The sequence below is a fragment of the Micromys minutus genome (genome assembly GCF_963924665.1).
Source record: "Micromys minutus genome assembly, chromosome: 6".
In the NCBI taxonomy this organism is placed as follows: domain Eukaryota; kingdom Metazoa; phylum Chordata; class Mammalia; order Rodentia; family Muridae; genus Micromys; species Micromys minutus.
This window is the reverse complement of record NC_137975.1, coordinates 51204676-51228086: the sequence shown is the minus strand read 5'-3', so window position 1 is coordinate 51228086 and position 23411 is coordinate 51204676. Positions and strand designations below refer to the sequence as shown.

Here is a 23411-nt window from a genome sequence, read left to right as displayed (position 1 = left end):
CTCCATATATGGTAATTGAGAGTTTTTTCTGGGTATAGTAGCCTGGGCTAGCATTTGGGTTCTTTTAGGGTCTATATGACATCTGCCCAAGATCTTCTGGCTTTTAGAGTCTCTGTTGAGAATTCTGGTGTAATTCTAATAGTTTGGCCCTTATGTTACTTGACCCCTTTCCTTTTCTGCTTTTAGTATTCTTTTCTTACTTTATACTTTTGGTGTTTTGATTATTATGTGACAGGAGGAATTTCTTTTCTGTTCCAATCTGTTTGGTATTCTGTTGTCTTCTTCTATGTTTATGAACATCTTTTTCTTTAGGTTGGGGAAGTTTTCTTCTATAGTTTTATTGAAGATATTTATTGGTTCTTTCAGTTTGGAATCTTCACTCTCTTCTATACTTATTATCTAAGTTTGGTCTTTTCATTGTGTCCTAGATTTCCTGGATGTTTTGGGTTAGGAACCTTTTGCGTTTTGCATTTTCTTTGACTGCTGTGTCAGTGTTTTCTATGGTATCTTCTGCACTTGAGATTCTCTCTTGTATTTCAGGATTGTCTCCCTTTATGATTTCTTTATTGTTTCTATTTCCATGTTTAGATCACAGATGATTTTGTTTAATTCCTTTGCCTGTTTGTGTTTTTCTGTATTTCTTTAAGGGATTTATATGTTTCCTCTTTAAGGGCTTCTACCTGTGTATCTGTGTGCTGTATTTCCAAGTGAGTTATTTATGACCTCCTTAAAGTCCTCTGTCATTTTCACGGGATGTGATTTTAGGTCAGAATCTTGCTTTTCCAGTGTATCCAGGGCTTGCTGTAGTGGGAGAACTGAGTTCTGATGTTGCTAAGTAGCATTGGTTTCTGTTGCTTATGTTCTTGAGCTTGCCTCTAACCATCTGGTTATCTCTGGTGTTAATTGGCCTTGCTGTCTTTGACTAGAACCTGGTCCCTCCTATGAGTCTCATTATGTTGGGCTTTGTTGGTCAGGCTGTCTCTGGGTATGGGAGGGGATCGGGAGAGCATGATCTTTGAGCCTGGCTATATCAGAACTCCTTGGGGTCAAGCTGACTCTGGGCGTATACTGGGTGGGATGGGCCTGGAACACAGAATCTGCTCCCAGACATAGATGAGAACTGGAAAGAATCTGTGTCTCTGGTAGACCAGAAGGTCCTGCATCATCTGGGCCCCCCCAGGGGGTGGTCCCAGTTAGCCCAGGTATTGGGGTGGAGATGGGGAAGTTACCTATGAGCCGGGGGTTTCAGAACTCCTAAGGGTCAAGCTGTCTTTGGGTGTGGTTGGGATGGGGGGGCTATTTATTGGTTTTTAAGATAGAGTTAACCCTAGAACTTGGTATAGACCAGACTAGCCTTGAATTTACAGAGAAATGCCTTCCTCTGCCTCCTGAGGGCTGGGATTAAAGGTGTGAGCCACCACTGCCCTTTGCAAAACATTCAAACACATACAATACAACCTAATTTTTTTTAAATCTCACCAAAGTAGGAAAACAAAAGCATTTCTTCCATTTGATAGAATAATTCTACAGATAGTATAGTTCTTAATTAAATACCTAATGTTTCCCCCAAGGAAATCAAGAGGACAGAAATGTCTGACTTTCTCATTCCTTCCTATTCCATTTGAAGTCTCTCATAGTCTATATGACAGTGAAATGAAAGCAGATAGAGAAGTGTAACTGTACCCAAGCACAGATGACATAATTATCCACCGAACAACTGAGATTCATCAAATACAGAAAACCTACGTTAGTATCCTAAACTGAAGTTTCTGTACACATAAATAGGATGAGTCATTACGGTCAAGTGGCCACTTCTTTCTCTCTTGTTCTATAAACTCAGTGGATTTCCAGAGAATACAAAGTGCAGAATGGAATCCACATATGATAGCTATATTATTGATCTCTGACAAAAGACCAAAGACAGAAGAAAATAGCTTTTTCTGTAGATGGTATTGAAACAACTGGACATTAACATCAAAATGTTATTTTGAATACATTTCATGCTGTATTCATACTCGAACCTTAGGCTTAAATATAAAATACCCAACTGTATGCTTTCCAGAAGACAACACAGGAGAAAACTGAGAAGATTTTAGGTTTGGTGATAAATTGTCAGATATAACAAAAAAGCAAATTCTGCCAAGTTGAAGTGTGCTTTGTTCTCTATGAAAAACACAATTTTATAAGATAAAACAGAAGTATAAATACAGAGGGAAAATATTTACAGCATTTTTCTTATGAAATGTCTGGTATATAAAATGTGAAAACAGCCCAAATAAAAGAAGGGAAGGACCAAGCAGACGCTTTACCAAAGCCGGCAAAGATAGCACATAAGCACATTAAGAGATGCTCAAAGCATACCATTGAGGAATTATGGATTAAGACCACAGTAAGTTATTCCTCACTGTCTATTTGAATGGCTAAAATCCAAAGCACTGACAAGAGCAAATGCTAGTGAGGATGTGGAAAAATGGAAACACCCATTCACCGTTCCTTAGAATACAGAATAATAAGATGACTTGTATTATTCCTTACAAAACTAATGTTCATGCAGAAGCCTGCACTTACACCCATAGATGTGACTCAGTGGTAGAATACTTGCCTAACATTCAAAAGACCCACAGTTCAATCCTCAGTACTACAATATTATCAAAGGGGGAAAAGAAAGAAAACCCACACACAATGTTTATGGTAGCTTTCTTAATAATTGTCTCAACTTGGAAGTAACAGGATGTCCTTTAATGGATGAACGTATACACTCACTGTGGTGTAGCCACACAACAGAATTTTTAGTAACAGAAAGAAATGTGATTTCAAGCCACAGAAAGAACATGATATAACCTTGACTGTGCATTGCCAAGTTCAATCTGGAAAGGCTGCACTCTGTATGATTCTAATTATGTGACACACCACAAAAGGCAAAATATGAGCACAGTAAGAAGATGGGGAGAAGGAAAGAGGGATGAGTAGGTAGGGACTGAAGAATGTTAGGGCAGTGAAACTACTTTGTATGTAGTTTTGGGTATGTGACGCATTTACCAAAAGCCACTAATTAACAGTCTAATGCAAACCATCAGCATAGTTATAATGTCTGCATATCAACTTATCACTCATAACAAATTAATTACACTAATGAGCGATGTAAGTTAAAGGGGAGATGGAGAGAGGGAGAAAGTGATCCATAAAATCCAAAGTTGCTCTAAAGTTAGACTTTTAAACTAAAATGTTAACTAAGAAGAAATATAAAAATAAATACTATGAGGACCAGGCAGTTGACTATATGTCTTGACTATATAAGTCATGTGAATCTATATAGTAAGTTAGTGAACATATGCATATATTTACCAAAACTCTCATATGTGCACTTAATATGTTTCAATACATATAAATTTATTACTTTTCTGTTGCTCTGATCAAGACAAGTATAGGATAATAAAAGCGCTCATTTTGGCTTACCATTCCAGAGAACTAGCATACACATGGCAGAGACAACATGGCAACTGAGAGAGCTTAATTTTCACCACAAACATGAAGCTGAACAAGAGAACTGGAAATAGGGTGAGGCTATACAATCCCAAATCCCACCCCAAGTGGTATACTTCCTTCATCAAGGCCATGCCCCCCCAGGTCTTTCCAAACTGTGCTGCCAACTGGAAATCAAATTTTCAAATACCTGAGCATGTGGGGGAACATTGCTCTTTTAAATTTCCACACACTTACATTTTCTTCTATGTAAACTTGAGCTCAATAGTAACAACCAACTATTTATTTTCAAGCGGTGCCTAATTTAGTGATAGTCAAGACTTGAGGCAGTACTGGAAGAGAAGAGCAGAGAGAAATCAATGTCTTGACCTTGAGAAGAAAGTGTCCCTGTTGCATTCTTGAGCATGCCAAGTAGATGGGGAATAGATTCCAAAGTTACCTTTCCTCTTGCTCTCCAGCCTGAGGGTGCCTTGCAGATTTTAGCTTTGCTGGGTCCATGGGTCTTCTTAAAACTTCCTCTCTCCCTCTGTCTCTGCTTTTCTCTTTTCCTTTCTCTATCTTTCCAAATATCATATGTGTGTGTATTCTTCTCTGTCTCTGTTTCTGTCTCTCTCTCCGTGTGTGTATATTTTTCTGTCTCTGTTTCTGTCTCTTTTTCTCCATACATACGTGTGTGTGTGTGTGTGTGTGTGTGTGTGTGTGTGTGTAGAGCTAATGCAACAATGGCTGTCTGTGAACGGAGAGTCCAAGAACCCAGTAGTTGCTCAGTCCCTAGGGCTGGATGTCTCGGCTGGTCCTCTGTATACTCTGGATCCCAAAGACCTGGGGTCTAATGTCAGTGAAGAAATGGACTTACTAGCGAGGTAAGGGCAAGCAGGCAAAGAGGAAAAGCTTCCTTCTCTCATGTCCTTATATAGGCTTTCAGCAGAAGGTGTGGCGCAGATTAGAGAATGGTCTTCTCACATCAAAAGATCTGGATTGTAAGTGTGCCTTTCCATCTCAGAGATGCTGATCAGAACTGGATCTTCTCACTTCAAATTAAGCAAAAAATCTTTCACAGATGTACCCTCCATCTTTGGGTTTCTGTTCCTGATGGAGTCAAGACAAACAAGTATAACCATCATAGAGTTTAAAACACACACACACACACACACACACACACACACACACACACACACACATACAACTCTTCCTTTGCCAGTCCTGACTTACATAAGGTCTAACTGCCCACTATCACCTCTGAAACCTTTTGCCTCTTCCTAGCCTTCAACCCAAATCTTCACTTCTCATATTGCCTAATGTGCCTTTCAGCAATGATAACGGCCTCAAGTCAAAAGAAAGGAATGCAGAAAAATGGATTTACATTCAGGAGCTAAGCTAAGATTATGTGGATTATGTGGTTTAAATTTGACACACACACACACACACACACACACACACACACACATATATGGGTTTGGGGGTTGTTGTTGTTGTTTGTTTACTCATTTTGTTCTCAGTTTGGGGTTCTTTTTAGGAACCAGTCTCTGCCAGCTTCATACAGTAGGTATGTCCTGCACACTGACTTTCCATGTCCTGGCTAATGGATTTTCTCACCATGTAGGTGGAAAGTTAAGAAACCAGGTCCACTAATTCCAGTTCCAGCTTATTACTTGAAACCAGAGAGTTAATGGGGGTAATTCCATTAAATCATGACTTCATAGAAGACTGCCCACTGCTTACATGAAGACCCCGTTGATACAGCTATGCTTCTGCCCTGGCCACACACTCGGCCATGATTATTTGGACTGTGATTCCATCTAGTAGTTGCTGGCTCTGTGCCCCACAGCAGCTGACACAGTGCATTCCTTTTTCGGCTGGGATAACCTTATCGTGGGCCCTGACTCGTTCTGCTTGCCTGTGTGTGTCATCACTGATCAGTGACGATGATGGAGTGCCCTCATTTACTGGATGAGATCCAGGTAGCTACAACTAGAACCGGACCTAGGGCTTTTGTTGCTGTTGCTTGGACAGAAAGTATTACACGAATCTTGAGCCCGGCTATTCATGTCTGGGATGGAGTGTTGCGCAGCCATCACACCATAGGATAAACACAATGGCATCTTAAGGAGATGGTATCATGAAAATGGGCTGTGGGATGACCCATCTCCTTGTATAATACAAGATGGATAAAGGCAGAAGACAAGCTAGCATGCTAATCCGTTAATTGAGGTGTATGATGCTTGAGGTCCAGCCTAGGTAGTGACCATAAGAAGTGATGAATTACATTTTATGTAATCAAAGATACTATTTGCATAAAGATGTTCAATGAAGAATAATTTATAATAGCAAGAGCTTTCAGTTACCTAAATATCCAATAGTGAAGAAAATAATTTAAATAAAAACCACTTAATGAACTATGAACTACACAAACTGCTTCAAAGGTTATGAATAAAAAGAAGAAAGTATGTATCAATTAATATATGCAGTGTTATTCTTAAAAGTAAGATACAAAATATATGTGCAGTTGTCACAATGTCTATAAATGTATTACAAAAGTATGTATAAGATGTACCAAACAGTAATCCTGTTTGCCTAATAAAGATTAAGTTATGTGTGTTATTTTGTAACTTCCTACATATGGTTGTAGTAGTTGCATTGGCCTCACAGTTTCAAAGGGCTCATTCCATATTTTCTTGACCCCATGTGCCTGGACAAAATCGTATGGGGGACCAGAGCCAGAGACAATATATCCTCATGAGCCAGTGACAAGCTTTGTCCAGTTAGGCCACTGTTCCTAAAGTTTCTGTAACTTCCCAAAGTTGCCACTAAGGTTAGGGGCCAAGCTCCTAGCACATGAATTCATCGGGGCATTTCAGATTCAGACTATTAGTGGCTACATTTTGCTCTCAGTATTTTGTAACTCTTCCTATTTACCTGTGATTTAAATGGCCAATTTGATAAATCTGCTAGTGCACTGGTAGCTCCATGTCCTGGGATGAGAGTTTAAACTTAGGTATTTGGAGAAAAATCATCATTTAATTACCCCAAAGCAGGTTTGATCCTTGAGAAAAGAAGATAGAGCAACAAGAAACATTGCTTTTTAAGGTGTCCATATTAGTCACGTGTCTGTCACTGTGATAAAGCATAATGACCAAAGTGACTTACAGAAGAAAGTATTCTGTCCCAGAGGGGGAAGGGCCCATAATGACGGGAGGCGTGGCGTCAGGAGAGGGACGTCAGGAACTCACATCTCAACCACATTAGGAAGTGGAGAAAGTAAGCTAGAAACAGTGCACAATCCACGGGGGAACAAATGCTCAAATTCTTGCGCCTTCTGGGGACACTTCTCATTCCAACCACCACACACCCTAAAGGATATCTAAATACTGAAAACATACCATGGCTTTATACCGATTTTTAGGTAGAGCTGGGCCCCTGACCCTTGCAGTCCACCATGAGCTCCTAAGCTGTACTCACATTCTCTTTCCCTGTTGGCTGCGACAAGAATTAATCCATAAGCCTCAATTATTGTCCAGTGGACATGACAGTTTTGCCCCATAACACTGTTCTTTATCTGTGCTTTGAAGTGTTATGAACTCAGCTAATAAAATCATAGCTATGGAAAAAGATTAGCCAGAGTTCAAGTTCTGGATAGCATCAGGAAGATGTGATAGAAAAGTTACCAATACCACAAAATGGAATAGGTAGGAGAAATGGATTCAGAGAGCTAGATATGGTGCTCACTTCTGTGTTACTTACCTTCTTGTCTTGGTCATCATGAAGGTTTACAAAGCATGCCACTTACCAGAGCATCTTCAGAAATTGTTCTGCCTTCAAATTCTGTTGTGGGATATTTACATTCTGGGTGATGGTAACTTGCAAAATATCATAGAAAAGCCAGCCACTAAGACAGGCTAAGTAGCAAGAAAAAATACTTTATTTTAACACAACCTTGCTCTGTCCTTTCTGAGTAAGAGCTACAGAATCCACTCAGAAGCCAGCATCCTTCAGTAGCTATTTAAAGTCAAGGAAGACAAGCAGTATACCAGCGAGTCATCCTTGGTCTTGATACAACCAGCTGCTGATACTACATAGTAAGTTACTTCAACCCTGCACCAGCAGAGACGGGGTAGCAAAATCACCTGCCCAGTCACACAGATGTGGGTAGAGGACCCATAACTTGAACTCTGATCAATCTTTTTCCATAGCTATGGTTTTATTAACTGAGTTCATACCACTTCAAAGCACAAATCAAGAACAGTGAACCTGTCTCTAAGAATGTGAAGGAGACTCGTGTTGCCACACCAGCCCTAGGCAGACGTGGAGCCCCTCGAACCCCCGTTTCCTGCTCCTGTTTTCACCTTTGCACACTGGCAGGATGGCCCACAAGCAGATCTACTACTCAGACAAGTACTTCAGCGAGCACTACAAGTACCAGAAGGTCATGTTACCCATCGAACTCTCTGGAGGAGACGTGTTCATCAGAGTCTAGGATGGGTTCATGTTGTGATTCCTGAGCCAGAACCACATATTCTTCTCTTTAGACAGCCTCTTCCAAAAGAACAAGGAAAATTAAGTACAGCTGGGATCATCTAGTTTTTTTCAAACTTAAAGTATTTGTGTATATAAGGTGGTATTCAGTGAATACTTGAAAACATACAAATCTTCCATCCATACCTGCGCGTGTGTTCTTTATATAACAGAGCTCAGTTAAATGGAACCGCAAGCAGGTTATAAGTTGTTAAAGATAAGTTTTCTTGTAGTTCTTTTTTCTTAATATAAATGCCTGCTTTACTTTACCTGTTACTTTCGTTAATGAAGTTTGTATATTGCATTAAAAAAATGTGAAGGAGACCAGCTTTTCCCAATCACATGCAGGACCCCCTCTCGCCACATAAAAGATTCTGCAATAAAAGGCTCTGGTGAGGGCTGGAGAAATGGCTCAGCGGTTAAGAGTACTGACTGCTCTCCCAGAGGTCCTGAGTTCAATTCCCAGCAACCACATGGTGGCTCACAACCATCTGCAATAAGATCTGATGCCCTCTGAAGGTGTTTCTGAAGACAGCTACAGTGTATTCACATACATAAAAATAAATAGGTCTTAAAAAAAGAAGACTGGTCATTAAGAGCTGGCTAGGAAAGAGAGCAGGATATCATCAGACTGACACACACTCTCTCCTCTCTCTCTCTCTCTCTCTCTCTCTCTCTCTCTCCCTCCTGTTTTGCAGCTGTCTATGCCAGAGAGTAATCTACAAAGTTCACAGTTCTTATTGATTCTCAGAGTCATATTCTGTGTATGTTGTTCCGCCCCCAAATTTTAGCACCTGTCCTCTGTCACACAGTTAGGGGTCCTACTCCAGAAATCTCAAGCGTGTCTTCAAGAAGTAAGTCAAGTTGACGTTGCTCACAACCACCAGGCCCAGTGTAGCCTGTTAGGACAAGCTTTAACTGAAGGATGCTCTTAGGGTAGCAGTTCTCAACCTTCCAAATGCTCCTGCTGCGGTTCTTAGATTATGGCAATCCCAACCATAAAATAATGTTTTTGCTACTTCATAACTGCAATTTTGCTACTATCAGTGAATTGTAATATAAATATCTGATTTGCAGGATATCTGATATGTGACCCCTATGAAGGAGTCCTATGACACCCCCCAAGGGGTTTCCACCCACAGGTTGAAAACATCTGTCTTAGCATATCTGGCCTACTCCTTGGGCAGTGACTCTGTCTTTTTATTAAAAAAGAAAACCCCAAAAAAATAGATGGAACCCTGGACTTATTCTGTCTGACAGAAGGGATATGTGGAAGATTACCTGACCCTCTGACTCTAAACTTGCCAATTACTTCTAGAACATGCACTCAGCTCATTGAAAATAGACTCTTCTTCTGATGTTTAGTGTACAGTCTACAGTATGAAATGTTTATTTCATGATTTCACTTTGTCTCATGAAAGATTTCTGTCCTATTTGCTTTGGCCTCTTTTGACCTCTATTGACCTCTTGACCTACTGACCTCTTTTCTATGGCTCTGTGCCTACTTTATCCTTCCAATTGCTGTCCTTTAGCACAGATTCTGATTTCTGTTCACAGCATCTTGATTTGCTCTTCAGGTTACCTTGTTTTACCTTTCTGAGTTAGTATTTCTTTCTGGCACATCCCATCCCTTGTAAAATCTGCCATTACCTTCTATGGCATGAACTTTCAACCTGGCCATGTTAATCAGCATTGTATATACAACAAAAAAATTGTAAGTCCACAGTGCTATCAGGAGAGTCACATCATAGCAAGTTTACCTCTTCTGCCTCACAAAGCTGTGATTCAGTGACATCGTGAAAGGTCTCTTGAGCCAGGCTGTGGTTTCAAATGCCTTTAATCCCTGCACTGGGGTGGCAGAGGGAGACGGATCTCTGAATGTGAGGTCATCCTAGTCTACAGAGTTCCAAGATGTCTAGGCCTACACAGAGAAACCCTATCTTAAAATAAACAAACAAACAAAAAAAAAAAACAAAATCCAAACACCAAACAAACAAAACCAAAATACAAAACAAAAACAAAGCAATAACAAAAATCCCAACCAAAATAAAAGCAAAAAACCCATCATGGTGTGCTGATAAAGCCTGCTAGCTATTAATAATACATATGTGTATGTCACTCATGGACCTGATCTCTATGATTTGTTTTCTGTGTTTCTCTTTGTCCTTGACTCTAAGCGTTTTCTTCTTGATGGATGCAGGAAGGTACGGATATTCTTGACCTGACTCTTCTCCTTAGTATGTTGACATTGGCTCTTACTGTCTGTAGTATATTACTCTGTTACCCTGCCTGCAATTGTGGGACAAGTAAGGCTTCTTCTCACAAATGATTCACGTCTCCCTCGACCACTTTACCTGACACTGGTTGGAAACTATGCTCCTTAAGGGCCTCGCCGTTTTTCGTGGCTGTGGTAGTTTGTGTCAATATCAAACATTTGTGCCCCAGTTGGTAGTTCTGTTTGGGGAGGTGTGGTGCACCCTTGCTGGAGGTAGTACATCATTGGGTACAAGCTTTATGAGGAGAATAGCTTCCAGTTTCTGCTTTCTGTTTGTGTTGTGTGATGTGATCCTTCAGTCTCTGCTCTAGCTGCCTGCTGTCACGCCTTCCTTGTATTGTTACCCTCCTGGGATTGTCAGCTTAAAAAGAAAACCCTCTTTTCCATAAGTCACTTTTGGCCATAGTGTTTTATAATAGCAACAACAGTCTTGAACAATGGGCAATGGAGTCTTTTCAGAAAAGCCATTTTTTGTTGCAGTAACTATTAAAAAGTTGTGACCTTTTTCCTGAGATAGAGCCCACACCTGCAGGGCCATCTGGCACTGAAGGGATCTCTAACTTGGTGCTCCATGCTGCCTCTAAGAACTCAGGCGTGGTTCACTCCACCGCCCCTGCTGCTTCTGTCCCGGGTGGCCTACGGCCTCCCCAGTGTGTTGATTTCACTCAATTTTCTCCACCTCCCAGTACAAACATAACTTCACATCCATGAACTTATCAAACAGGTTTATATGTTAAATTCTCAATTCACAAATTCTCTACACAATAAGCTTACAACCAATGGACAATGGTATAAACTGCCCATCTATATAAGATAAATTAGACCCGTAGAAACCCTTAGAAGTAGTCATAGTAATCTTATAAAGCTAGAGATGCACCGAGGGAAACATACACATCTGCTTCCATGTTGCTTCCTAATCTGCCTTCTCTCCCTCTCTTCCCCTCCACTAGCCTCTTTCTCTGCCTACCTCTCCATATCCAATCATGTATCACCTTAATATCAGCCCACAATTCCCATCTATGGGAATCTAGCAGAAAGGTGATAAGGTGAAGGGATGAGGAGGAGAATGTGGAAAGGGTGAAAATTCAAGAAAAATTGCTCAATTAACACTTGGGGGAACAGAACCCTAGAAAGGATGGGCATGGTTGGTAAATAGGGTTCCACAAGGAAAAGAACGTGCTTGGGTGAAGGATGATAAGGAGAAAGAATAGTTGTGATATTCACAATTATTCAGCAGGTATGGTGGTAAGATACAGGGTCATCCCAAGGCCAACTTATGAGGGAGGCTAAAGCTAGTCTTCGAGATTTTATTCCCCCAGTGCCACCCCCTATCACTAGATAGGAGAGGGGGGTATCCCAAAGTCTAATTTCTTTCCTTTCTTCTTTGAACATGACTACTAATAAACCTTTACTAAACTCCCTGACTGATCATCAACCACCAACCCCGCCTCCTGGGGCTCTCACAGTTATGCTCTCTCTGAAAAGTTCCCAGAATCCCAAACATCACACAATCGCAGAAACTACCTGCATCTGGCAAAACCAAGCCTCAGCTAGAGCACGAGGCAAATCAGAGTGAGCTGCTTCGGACAGTCCAAGTAGCACCATATCCCACACTTCTTAATGATATCTTAAAGAAACCAAAATTCCAAAACCGCCACTCCATGAAGCTGTTAAAGAGACAGCACATGAATGCCACTAGAGGCTGCCCAAGTATATATATATATATATATATATATATATATATATATATATATATTGCAATCGAGAAAAAATATTCTTTAAAAAATATTTATTTATGTGTGTGTATGTGTCTGTGTCTATGCATGGGCACAAGTATATCCCACAGAGGCTAGACAAAGAATCCAATCTCTTGGAGCTGTAGTATAAGCATTTGTGAGCAGTCTGACTGTTGGTGCTAGGGTCTGAACTCTGGCCTTCATAATTGAGCAGCAAACACTTTTCAATGCTTAACCTTCTCTCCAGCCCTAAGAAAGGTACTTTATTTATTTATTTTTTTGAGGCAGCTTAAATAAGCACAAAATATTCTAAGTAGGCAAGGTGCCCTGTTGACTTTTTGTCTGTTGCTATGTATTATAATGCTAAATACTGGCCAAGGTCCGGTTGCCCCCAGGGATGAGGAAGTGTTAGTATGTAACCTTGCTCCTTAAGACCTTTGGTTGATGGCTCAGTGGTTAAGAGCACTGACTGCTCTTCCAGAGGTCCTGAGTTCAATTCCGAGCAATCACATGGTGGCTCACAACCATCTGTAATGAGATCTGAGACCACTAAGGAGGGAAGACACCATGAGGCAGGTGAGTCATGAAAACATGGCCACGAGGGCTGGCCAGTTGGAGTTAGGAACAGCCCAGATGAAACATGGCAAGTTATAACTTGGGGTTACTGATGGGGAAATAGATTCTAATAGCTTAGAGGGTAGATTCTGTCCAGCTCTAGTGCTGATTAAGGCTTATTATAAATATAAAGTTCATGTGTCTTTGATCTGGGAACTGAACGATAGAAGGTGGGGTAGGATTGAGATTCAGTAATTACCACAACAGTGTCGCAAGCCTGCAATTCCTGGATTTAGGGGGTAGAAAGGACTTCAAGGCTGAAACTAGCTACATTAGCAAGACAAAAGTCTCAAAAATGAAAAGCCCAAACAAACAGAAATAGCTCTAAACCAATCTATTTGATTAACCATAGCAAGGAAAATGGAAATCAGAGTGCTGTCCTCTGAGGGCAGAGTGACATTTGACATTTCGTACTGTGTGTTACCAAGGAGCAGGCACTCAGCCACTGCGGGACAGAGGCCGAGCAATTGCAGTACACAGAGTACCTGAGTGACGTTCAACACGGCCAACCTTCCATTTTTCTACGAGTGATTCTCAACACTGGATGCATCCCTGAATCCCCCCAGAAGCCTTTCAAGCTATAATGTTAACTGGGAATATCTGAAAACGTCATTCAGAGGCTGAAAGTTAGGCCTAGGAATTAAGTTTTCAGATATTTCCAGTTAACATTAGTGAACATCTAGGCCTGAGAACCGCTGGACTTTATGAATGTTTTCCCCTGTGGAAGATGAAGGGGCTTAGAAATCAAAGAGAAAATGCAAGTCTAAACCTACCAACCGCTATACCTATTAATAAATCTTAAATAATTCTCCAACCCAATGCAATTAAAAATGGAATTTAGACTTGAAACAACACATGATTTCTGCCCTTCAGAATGTTCAAGAATCCCGAGACTGAAATTTGGGGGTTCATAAGTAAAAAAATATTGGGTAAGAATGTACAAAATTATTTTTTTTACTTGTGTGGAGTACATGTGAACATGTTCCTACATGTGTGTGTGCTGAGACACACAGATATGGAGGTCAGAGGACAACTTTTGCAGTCAGTTCTCTCCATCCACCATCCTGAGGCAGGAATCTTATTGTTTCTGACACTCTGAATTTTAGGCTGGCTGGCCTTTCAGCTTCTTGTCCTGTTTCTGCCTCCTATCTCACTATAGAAATATGGGATTGCAGACACAATCTGATTTTTTTTTGTGGGTACCAAGGATTCAAGTCATGTTTTTTTCAGGCATGTGCAGCCAGCATCTTTTTCCACTGAGCCACCTCTCCAGCCCTGCAAATGTATTTAATTATGAAAATCTTCAGCAATCCAAGTAGGAAGCACATTATTTTTGACACCATGTTACAATGTACAGTTTAGGATGCATTTATGCATTCTGACACATTTCTGTCTCATAAGTTTCTTTCAAAACTGCTATCTTAAAGACATCTTTTGCAGATTTTAGGACTTGTACCTCTGTCAGTGAAAAAGGCACCTTGTATTTCTCTTTTACCGTCTGTATTTTTGTAGATCACTGTTGGCAGGCCAAAGTTTGGTATATTATACTATAAGTCAATGTCATTTCTTCGATGTAAGTGGTAAGTCTCTGGCCCTACTTTGAAGTCATTGGTTGACTGGAATGCTTATGGAATAAAGATAGAATAGAAGAAGGGGACAAATAAGGGTGATGGGGGGGGTTGGCTTCAGCCATTTCTAAGGGAATTAAAAAGATAAAGGTAACAATAACAAAATGCAATCATCTCAGTTGCTAGCAAGTGCTACATGAATTTTTGTTGGAAGAATACAGAATGGATGGTTGAGTTAGAAGCAGGAAAAGCACTGTCCTGACCTGTAAAACTGCACAATGCATACTCTATGCCCAACCCTGTTTCATTTATTTATAGACAAATCTTATTTCTGCTGTTTTGTTTGTTTTACAAGACACAGTCTCACTCTGGCTCTCCTGGAACTCACTCTGGCTGGTCTGACACTCACAGAGATCAGCCTGCCTCTGCCTCCCAGGTGCTGAGATTAAAGGTGTGATTTTTTTTTTCCCTACACCTGGCAGTATCTTAAATCAGCACACTAATTCCATCCCCCAGGTACTAGGGTTCCCTGTTCTAGAGATAGAGGAACTGAAATACAGAGTGACGGTCATTTCAGTGCTGGGCCTGCCTGATGATGATACTGGGGCAGTCCTGGATTTCATAACATCTCTGTGGCCCATCACCTAATTTCATGCCTTAATAAGTCAGCCACACTTCCTGCACCAGCCAAGGGCAAGGCCACCTGGTGGCCACCTGGTTATAGTCTCTGTTGGTGCCACCTACTGGTGGTAGGACCTGACTTTACTCTAACCACTTTTCTAACTCTTCCTGTTTTTAATTTCTGTGCCGCTTCAGACTCGTACAAAGGTGACTCTTGCCTGATCATCTCAAACAGAACATCAAGACTGGCTCAGAACTTGGATCCGAGGACTCTGGATTCAGCCTTGATTTATCTCTGCTGACTGACCGTTGCAAACAGAAGCAGCTCCCGTGTGTCCCCTACACAGTGTGCAGTTGAGAGAGTCTATATATAAGTTCACGAGATGTTGATCTGCAGTTTTCTTTTCCATTTTGTCTGTTACATATCAGGGGAATACTTGCCTCAAATGAGTTGGGAAGTGTCGTCCTGGAAGAAGGTATGAAATCAGTGTCAATACTCCCGTGAGTGTTGGGTAGCTTCTCAGGGCCTGGAAATTTTTGCTTCCAACCTACAGAGTTTGTTTCCCGATCTATTTATTCAGTTTGAAATCATCGATCCCTTTCCCATTCTCTTTCCTCCTCTCTCTTCTTTCCAGTTTGTCTACTTAGGATTTCAGGAGCTGGTTGTGCACCTCAGATATACCCTTGAACTTGAAATCCTCCTGCCTCTGCCCACCTCCAGGTGCTGGAACTGTATGTGTGTAACTGAACCAAGTTATGATTTTTTTTTTTGAGAAGACTATTGCTTAAATTTCCAAATATTTGCATATTTTTACAGATGTTTTACTGTGACTTAGATTATTAATACTTTTGTTTTTGGCTGTGAGCCTAACCTTTAATGGGTGAGCCATCTCCCCATCCATTATTAATATTTTTAATATTACCCCAAAAACATGCCTTAGTGCATGCTCCTGAGCTATGGATGGGACAGTCTGATAGTGAAGATGGTTACAAGTCAGAAGTATCTGAGCTGTCCACCATTGGCAATAGTGATGGTCTTTGCTGGCCTTGCACTTCCTGGATCCACAGTTCTCCCTGGCTTCAGAATGCTAAGACCATCTTTACCCTCCCAGAGAACACAGGCTTGTTCTTGAACTGCTCAGCGAGATGAAATCAATGAGATGGAAGACTGGGAACAATTTCTGTTTTGTCCTGTATTTGTCACAGAAGACATACCGTCTTCAAGATGACATCATCATTCTCAGACTACTCTCACGGATGGACTTGCTGCTAATGCTGTTTATGACATGTGACGTTACCACTGGCATATGGGTCCTTTGACATATATGTGACTATTTATCATAATTATTGTGAAAATTGTGAATAAGTGTGTGAAAACAGAAATCCTTGTATCAAATGCCCCTCTCCTGGTACTCATGGTGTCTTAGGGTTTTATTACTGAGAATAGACACCATGACCAAGGCAAGTGTTATAAAGGACAACATTTAATTGGGGCCGGCTTACAGTTTCAGAGGTCCAGTTCATTATCATCATGGCAGGAAGCATGGAAGCTTGCAGACAGACATGGTGCTGGAGGGACCAAGAGTTTTACATCTCAATCCACAGACAGCAAGGAATAGATTGTCTTTTGTAGGCAGCCAGGAAAAGGCTCTGCTTCCACACTGGGCAGAGCTTAGTCATAGGAGGCCTCAGAGCCCAATGATACAGAGATACACTTCCTCCAAGAGACCACACCCACTCCCAGTGAGGCCACCTAATAGTGCCACTTCCTGTGGGCCAGGATTCAAACACATGAGCCTATGGGGGTAAGCCTATTCAAACCACCATACAGAGCATGGAAGTTTTCTGCTGTGTTTGGACATTTGTCTGCAAACAGCTCAAAGGCGAGACAGCTCAAGGGCTGATCAATAGTGCTGTTAAAGAAAATGGTAGGGTTAACTGTGGCTGACAGCACACTCTTCCAGGGGACAATGACATTTGCCACTTTGTTCAAATTAATATAATCACTCTCAATCTGCATTACTGGCTTCAAGAGGGGGTTGTTAGCTTTGATCTTATTTACCCATCCTTTTGCATTTAATTCACAATGTGTTTCTTTGTATTCTAGATGGTTCTTGAGGACAGTGTTGGATAGCTCTCCTCTCAGAAGCCCACTTTGATGCTCGATTTAGGCAATGTGCATTTTTGAGCAGACTTTATTTTTATTTATTTATTTGTTTGTTTGTTTGTTTGTTTGTTTATCAGGCTGAACTCAAGATCCTTTCAGGGGTTATAAGAGTTCACTGAAGTACTTGCTGGGAATGTTCACTCAACATAGTTATTGACGTAAATTAGCTGTTAGAGAAATCAACAATCTGTAAAGTTTTATTTCTATGTATCAGTATCTTTAACATTTTTGCTACCCTTGCTTTTTCATGATTTCGTTTCTATTCAAAGAGTCATTGTTAACATTTCTTCCAGTGCAGTTCTGATGGTAAGGCTTTAACTTTTGTCTGGAAGAAGAACTCTTTGGTTCACCTTCCTTTTGATTGATATTTTTGCTGAGAATAGAATTCTAGGATGACAGGGTCTTTTTCTTTAACACCTTCACAGTGTCACTCCTATGTCTCGTGTCTTGCATACTGAGCGGAAGTCCACAGCCACTCTTTGTTCCCGTTTCTACGATGATTTCTAGAAGGCGTCACCAAACTGCTCTCTATCCCTGGCTTCCCAGAATGTTAATTATCATGTGCCTTAATGGTTTTCCTACTGGGCTATAAGTTTTGTGGATCTGTATTTATTTTAATTTTCATTACTTTTGGGAAAAAGTTGACTATATTTCTTAAAGCCTCCCACTGCCTATGTTCCTAATAGGGCTTCCGTTATGGATCAGACACTTGATCCTGTCCAACTGGCCCATGATGCTCTTGTATTTACTGTTTGCAGGTTTGTGTCTTTTATCTGGGGACTGAACGATAGAAGGTGGGGTAAGATTGAGATTCAATAATTACCACAACAGTTTCCTGTCTTAATGATAATAGACTGAACCTCTAACCTGTAAGCCAGGCCCAGTTAATTGTTGTCCTTTTCATAAGAGTCGCTTTGGTCATGGTGTCCCTTCAGAGCAGCAGAAAAAAAAAAAAAAACTAACTAAGTACTGTCTCTGAAACTGACTTCATATTCACTTTGCTCTCTTCACGGAGATTGTCTTGTGTGCTTTCCTTTCCTGGGTCTTACTCTCTATTCTTCACCAACCTCTTGTAAGTCCTTACTCATACTTTCTGGGTATTTTTACTTAAGTTGTTTCTATGGTGTCTGTACCTTTGAATGAACCATTTCCCCACCTCCATCCTTATCCTATCATTTCATATATGGAAAATTAATTCTAAACTTGCCACAAGTATGTCTATCTTCCCACTAATTTTTTTTAAAGATTCTATTATTTATTTTATGTATAAGAGCATATGAACTCAGGACCTCTGGGAGAGCAGCCAGTGCTCTTAACGCCGAGCCATCTCTGCAGCCCGTTGCCATAGTTTGTTCTGTCTTCAGTGTTGAAAGCCAGTGAGTATACGGATTTCTAGGAAAATTATAACGTGAAGAAGACAACAACTCATTGATCCCTTCTTTTTCAACATACGTGTATTTTACTTTTGAGGATTTCATACGTGATGACTGCATTTGCATAAACTCCACTCCACACTTCCCACCTCAAACTGCTCCCACGCCCACTGCATCTCAGCTTCATCATAACCATTTAATTAATAGTGTTACATACCCGCCCCATATATATGCACACACACAGTATATACATAAAGTCCATTTAGTGTTAGTGTTGCTTATCTGTGTGTGTTTAGGACTTGACCTCTTGGGTTTCAATACCTTTGGATCTCATCCCTAGAAAAAAACCAATTCTACCTCTCTTAGGAGCACTTAGTTGTCTATAGCCCTTGATCCATGGGTGGTGCTTTGTGAGATCTCTTCCATCCACTTTGGGATATCAACAGCATCATTGCACAGGTCTTGCTTAGGTGTTCATATTGTTACCATTTCCTGCCTGCAGCTCCTTGTCATATACAGAAGACTGTCTCATAGCAGATATCCTGGCGACCTCCCCCTGCAGCCTCTCTGCCCCATTTCTGTAATGTTCCTTGAACCTTAGGTGTAGAACTTGACAACACAACACCCGTCATCTGTTTTATTCCTTTCATACAACGTCAAAAAGGTTGAATCATGACAATGATGATGTGTGCCTTGCTACCCGAATATTTCACCGCCTGCAATTATGTGTGCTGTTAAATCTTTATCATGCTTATGTGATTTCCCCTCTATTCATTTTACTCTGAGTCATTATTAACAGCAGCCAGTAAACTGTATTAGGAGCCTTCTTGGGGCCTTAAATATAATATGTAATTGCTTGTTATTTCTCTTTTAATTTGTTGATGTAATTCATTTTTAGCTGGATATTCTATAATAAATTCTACTTGTTGTGCTTTTATATACTGCTAAATATTCTATGCTAATATTTTAGAAACTACATTCTAATCTACAGCCACAAGTGCCATCATGGTGCGTCATTCTTCTTGGTCACATATCAAGTTTCAGTGTTACGTTTATAATTGTTTCATAAAGTGCAACAGGGAGCCTTTTAAAAAAATGTTATAGTCTGGGAGATGTCTCAGACCAGTGATTTTCAAAGTGTGACCAACTTAGAGGACAGCTTAAGTCAAAGCCATTTTTACAGTAGTGGACGCCACGTGTTCTTTCTGCCTGTGCACGTGGAAGACAGGTGAGCATCCACCACACGTGATCCTCCAGTCCTCTTTTCGCTGCCGTGTATGAAAGAAGACAATATCTAACTGCACTTAAAAAAGCATCAGCCAAGCGGCAAGATTCATTTATTTTATCAAATCTTGACACTTGAGTAGATATTGTTTTCAATATTCTGTGTGATGGAACATGAAGTCTCTACAGAGAGAATGATGGAGGCCCATAGGGGATGACCGTACCATGAGATCCAGGTGCATGCTGAAAGGCAGACCAGTAGAGGGCTGCGGCTCCCAGATTTGGATATTTGGCAAGTGTCTCCCTGTAAGGCAAGAACTGGGCCTGGGCCTTAAACATCCGCCGGTATTTGTGATTGGTGTTGGGAGTGAGGCAGCGCTGAAAATGAGCATTTTGGAAAATGTTATCTGTCATCATTAGCTTGATCCCTTCCGAGTCATTAAAGGGCTTTTCTGGGGTTGGGATGTGGCTCAGTTGGTAGAGTGCTTGTCCAGCACGCACAAATCCCTGGGTTCCATGTGCAGCAGTGTGGTTGCACACCCGCAACCCCAGCTCTCAGAAGTTCCAGTTCAGCCTTAGGTGCGCAGTGGTGAGTTCGAAGCCAGCCCCCAGCCACGTCAGACTCTGTCTGGGGTTGGGGAAGATTCATTGATGAGAAATGGTGATATTAATGAGTGGGCTTTTAAAATATTGCCTAATAAAAGTGACAAGATGTGTGAGATCTACATGTATCAGTGAAGTAATATTTTCCAAATGACTTACGTATGATGTCACAAAATTAGGAATGAGAAAAAATTTTATTAAAAGCTCAAGATGAACCAGTGGGTTGTTAATGTAAGAGAATGAACAGTTAGTTTCAGATTCCATGCTGTGATTGAGTATGAGCACGTGTTTGTGTGTGTGTGTGTGTGTGTGTGTGTGTGTGTGTGTAGTGTGTGTGTGTGTGTGTGTGTGTGTGTGTGTGTGTGTGTATGTGTGTGATGTGGAGGCTAGCAGGCAACACTGAGTGTCATTTGACTGTCATCCACCTTTCTTTTTAAGACAGTCTCTGACTGACATGGAAGTCTCCAAAGAAGCTCAAACTGGCTTGTGAGCTTCAGGGGTGAAGTGGAAGTTTCTGGCTGGGTCATGTGATACACATTCATGTGGCGTTTTGCTGAGGCAAGACCCGTGGGAGAGCATGATGTTTGGAGAGAGTATAAATAGGACTCAATGAACAGTAACTGCAGGCTTGCCTAGCTAGCTTTTCGATGCTTCATTGGTTTCTCGCCTTCACCAATCTTCACCTCCTTGAGATAGGAACGGCAGAGAACTGCTCAAGGCATCCCTGCTGATTCTGGTTGCTCCCACTGAACTGTACAGATTCAGCCCAGCTTCTGTGGAGGCCTGGCTGTTTCTGCTGGATTGTGCCAGTGCTGCTGATTTGTGTTTGGTATCCTGACACTACTGAACTGGACTGCTAGTATCCTGACAAACGGAGATTGGAATTGCTACTCTAAACAAGTCCACATCCTCTTGTCCTATCTTTTTTCTTCCCTGTCTTTGGATGGTAGGCTAGAAGGGGGGTTGAAGCTTTTGAGAACTCTTATTAAAAGTAGATTTTGAAAATCTAAGCCTAATCAGGGATCTGCCTGTCTCTGCCTCCCTAACACCGGAAATACAATTTGTACCACCATGCCCAGTTTTAAAAAGGTTGGGAGTGGTGCTCAAGGGTAAGATCTTTGTAGACGGAGCTATCTCCGCAGCCTGACAATTAACTTTTGAAAAACTATTGCTGCTTACTTTGGGACATGTTATCAGACTGAGTAGTCACAAGAACCTACTAAGATACTCTTTTTTTTTTGTATTAGACATTAAACAGGTTTTAAGCAATATCAAATAATGCCACTATGTTCATTTGAATTTTTGAGAATGTTATTTCTCAAAAAGCACATTTATACTAATGTGTAGTACATTTTCATGGTACTTTACAAGTGAATTGTGGCTTACATAAGGTTAAGGTGACCTTTTAATGATCATGTCATTCTCAATAGTGAGAGATTGGCGCATGAAACCTTTGTAAATGGGGTTCCCTCCATCACTCTTATGTTGGAGTCGTCGGGTCACTGTCAAGTTCGTGATCAGTAGGCTGCAGGTGATTCCTTACCGTCTGTTAGAAGTCATGGTTAGCACTTCTTTCTTCTTCCTAACCTTGAGGTCTCCTCTCTGGAACTTCCTATGCAATTGCAGACATGCTGCTAGGAACCACTGTGAAAGCTTTGGGTAGAGAGCATAGGAGACAAGTGGATGAGAACTGTCAAGGAAGGAAAGAATGCTCAATGTCTACGGATGGCCTCTCATCTTTTCAGTATTCAAGAAGACATGCCAAACAGTATTTTTTTAAATAGTCCTGTCTATTTCTTCCAGTGAGATATTGGTTAGGATGGACTAAGTGATGAAGTGGGTGCCTGAGGGCCAGGGCCACACCCTGGGAGGGATGCTACCTGTGCCTTCAGGAGCCCTATTCCCAGTAGATGGAAGGGGGATGCTTTGATCTGAAGAGAGAACAGGGCAAAATACCACAATACTTACGGCAACCACGTCGGTTATAGGTTGCATCCTGGTTTCAGAGACACTGCAGCATGAAGACTTAGCTGTGGTTTTAGGAAACCAGAGCAAACCACAGTCTGGAAAGTCCAGAATAGAAAATTAGCAGTCTGGAGGCCCCCGGGGCTTGTTTGTCACTGCCTGCCATTCAAATTTCTTCTCAAAAATCCATCTTACTCTTCTTGGCATTCTGACTTTGTCTTAGCAAAACTATTCACAGTTTTCTAGTAACTACAACTGGAGGGGGGGTAAGAGCTAGTGCTATGCTGGTAAAAGTGCTTAGTACCCGTTCTTTATGCAGAAATGTGCACAAAGTGCACATACATTCCTTACTAAGGCAAAGTATGTGGAGGACACCATTTGTAAATGACGGTAAAGCACCTGGTACTCTTTACTGTACATTCCATACATCCAATTGATTCTCACAGAATGTTTCCATTGATTTTCACAGAACCCCTGTGCCCCGAGCTGGCATATGGTTGTACATGATGAACAAGGCCAGCTGTCACACAAATGCTGAGTGATGTTTTTGTTTAGATTAATGAATGAGACAGAAATGGAACAATGAAGATGCATGTGAGAGCTGCACTTATTTGTCAATGACGAGAGAGACCATTGCATCAGGTGGAGCTCTTAAATGTCCTGAGAATGTTTCTTTAAGGTTTTTTTTCTTTTTCTTGTTTATAAATGATGGCTACAGATTCCGTGGGCTTTAACTTATTTTGTATTGATGGTTCTCCACTACAGAGAGATTAGCTCTCCAGGCAATGGTTAGCAATGACCATGACATTTCTGTTTGTCACAAATTGAGAAGGGGTTGTATCTTAGGGTTTTACTGCTGTGAACAGACACCATGACCAAGGCAACTCTGATAAGGACAACATTTAATTGAGGATGGCTTACAGGTTCAGAGATTCAGTCTATTATCATCAAGGCAGGAACATGGCAACATCCAGGCAGGCATGGTGCAGGAGGAGCTTAGAGTTCTGTGTCTTCATCTGAAGGCTGCTAATGAAAGACTGATTTCCAGGCATCTAGGGTGAGGGTCTTAAGCCCATGACCACAGTGACACATCTACTCCAACAAAGCCACACCTCTAAATAGGGCCAATCTATGGGCCAAGCTTATTCAAACCATGACATTCCACTCCCCCTCAGGCTTGTTCAAGCACATGAGTCTATGGGGGGTTATATTTATTCATAGTGTAATAAAAAGTACATTTAGTTCAACTTCCAAAGTCCCCATAGTCTA

The 23411-nt window shown here is 41.2% G+C and overlaps 1 pseudogene across 1 annotated transcript; it reads left to right on the top strand.

Annotated features, from left to right (window-relative positions):
* The first annotated feature begins 7843 nt into the window (after positions 1-7843).
* LOC308422001 (cyclin-dependent kinases regulatory subunit 2-like) lies at positions 7844-8061 on the top strand (annotated as a pseudogene). Its single transcript has one exon. The product of its transcript is annotated as a cyclin-dependent kinases regulatory subunit 2-like (transcript).
* The last annotated feature ends 15350 nt before the right edge of the window (positions 8062-23411 follow it).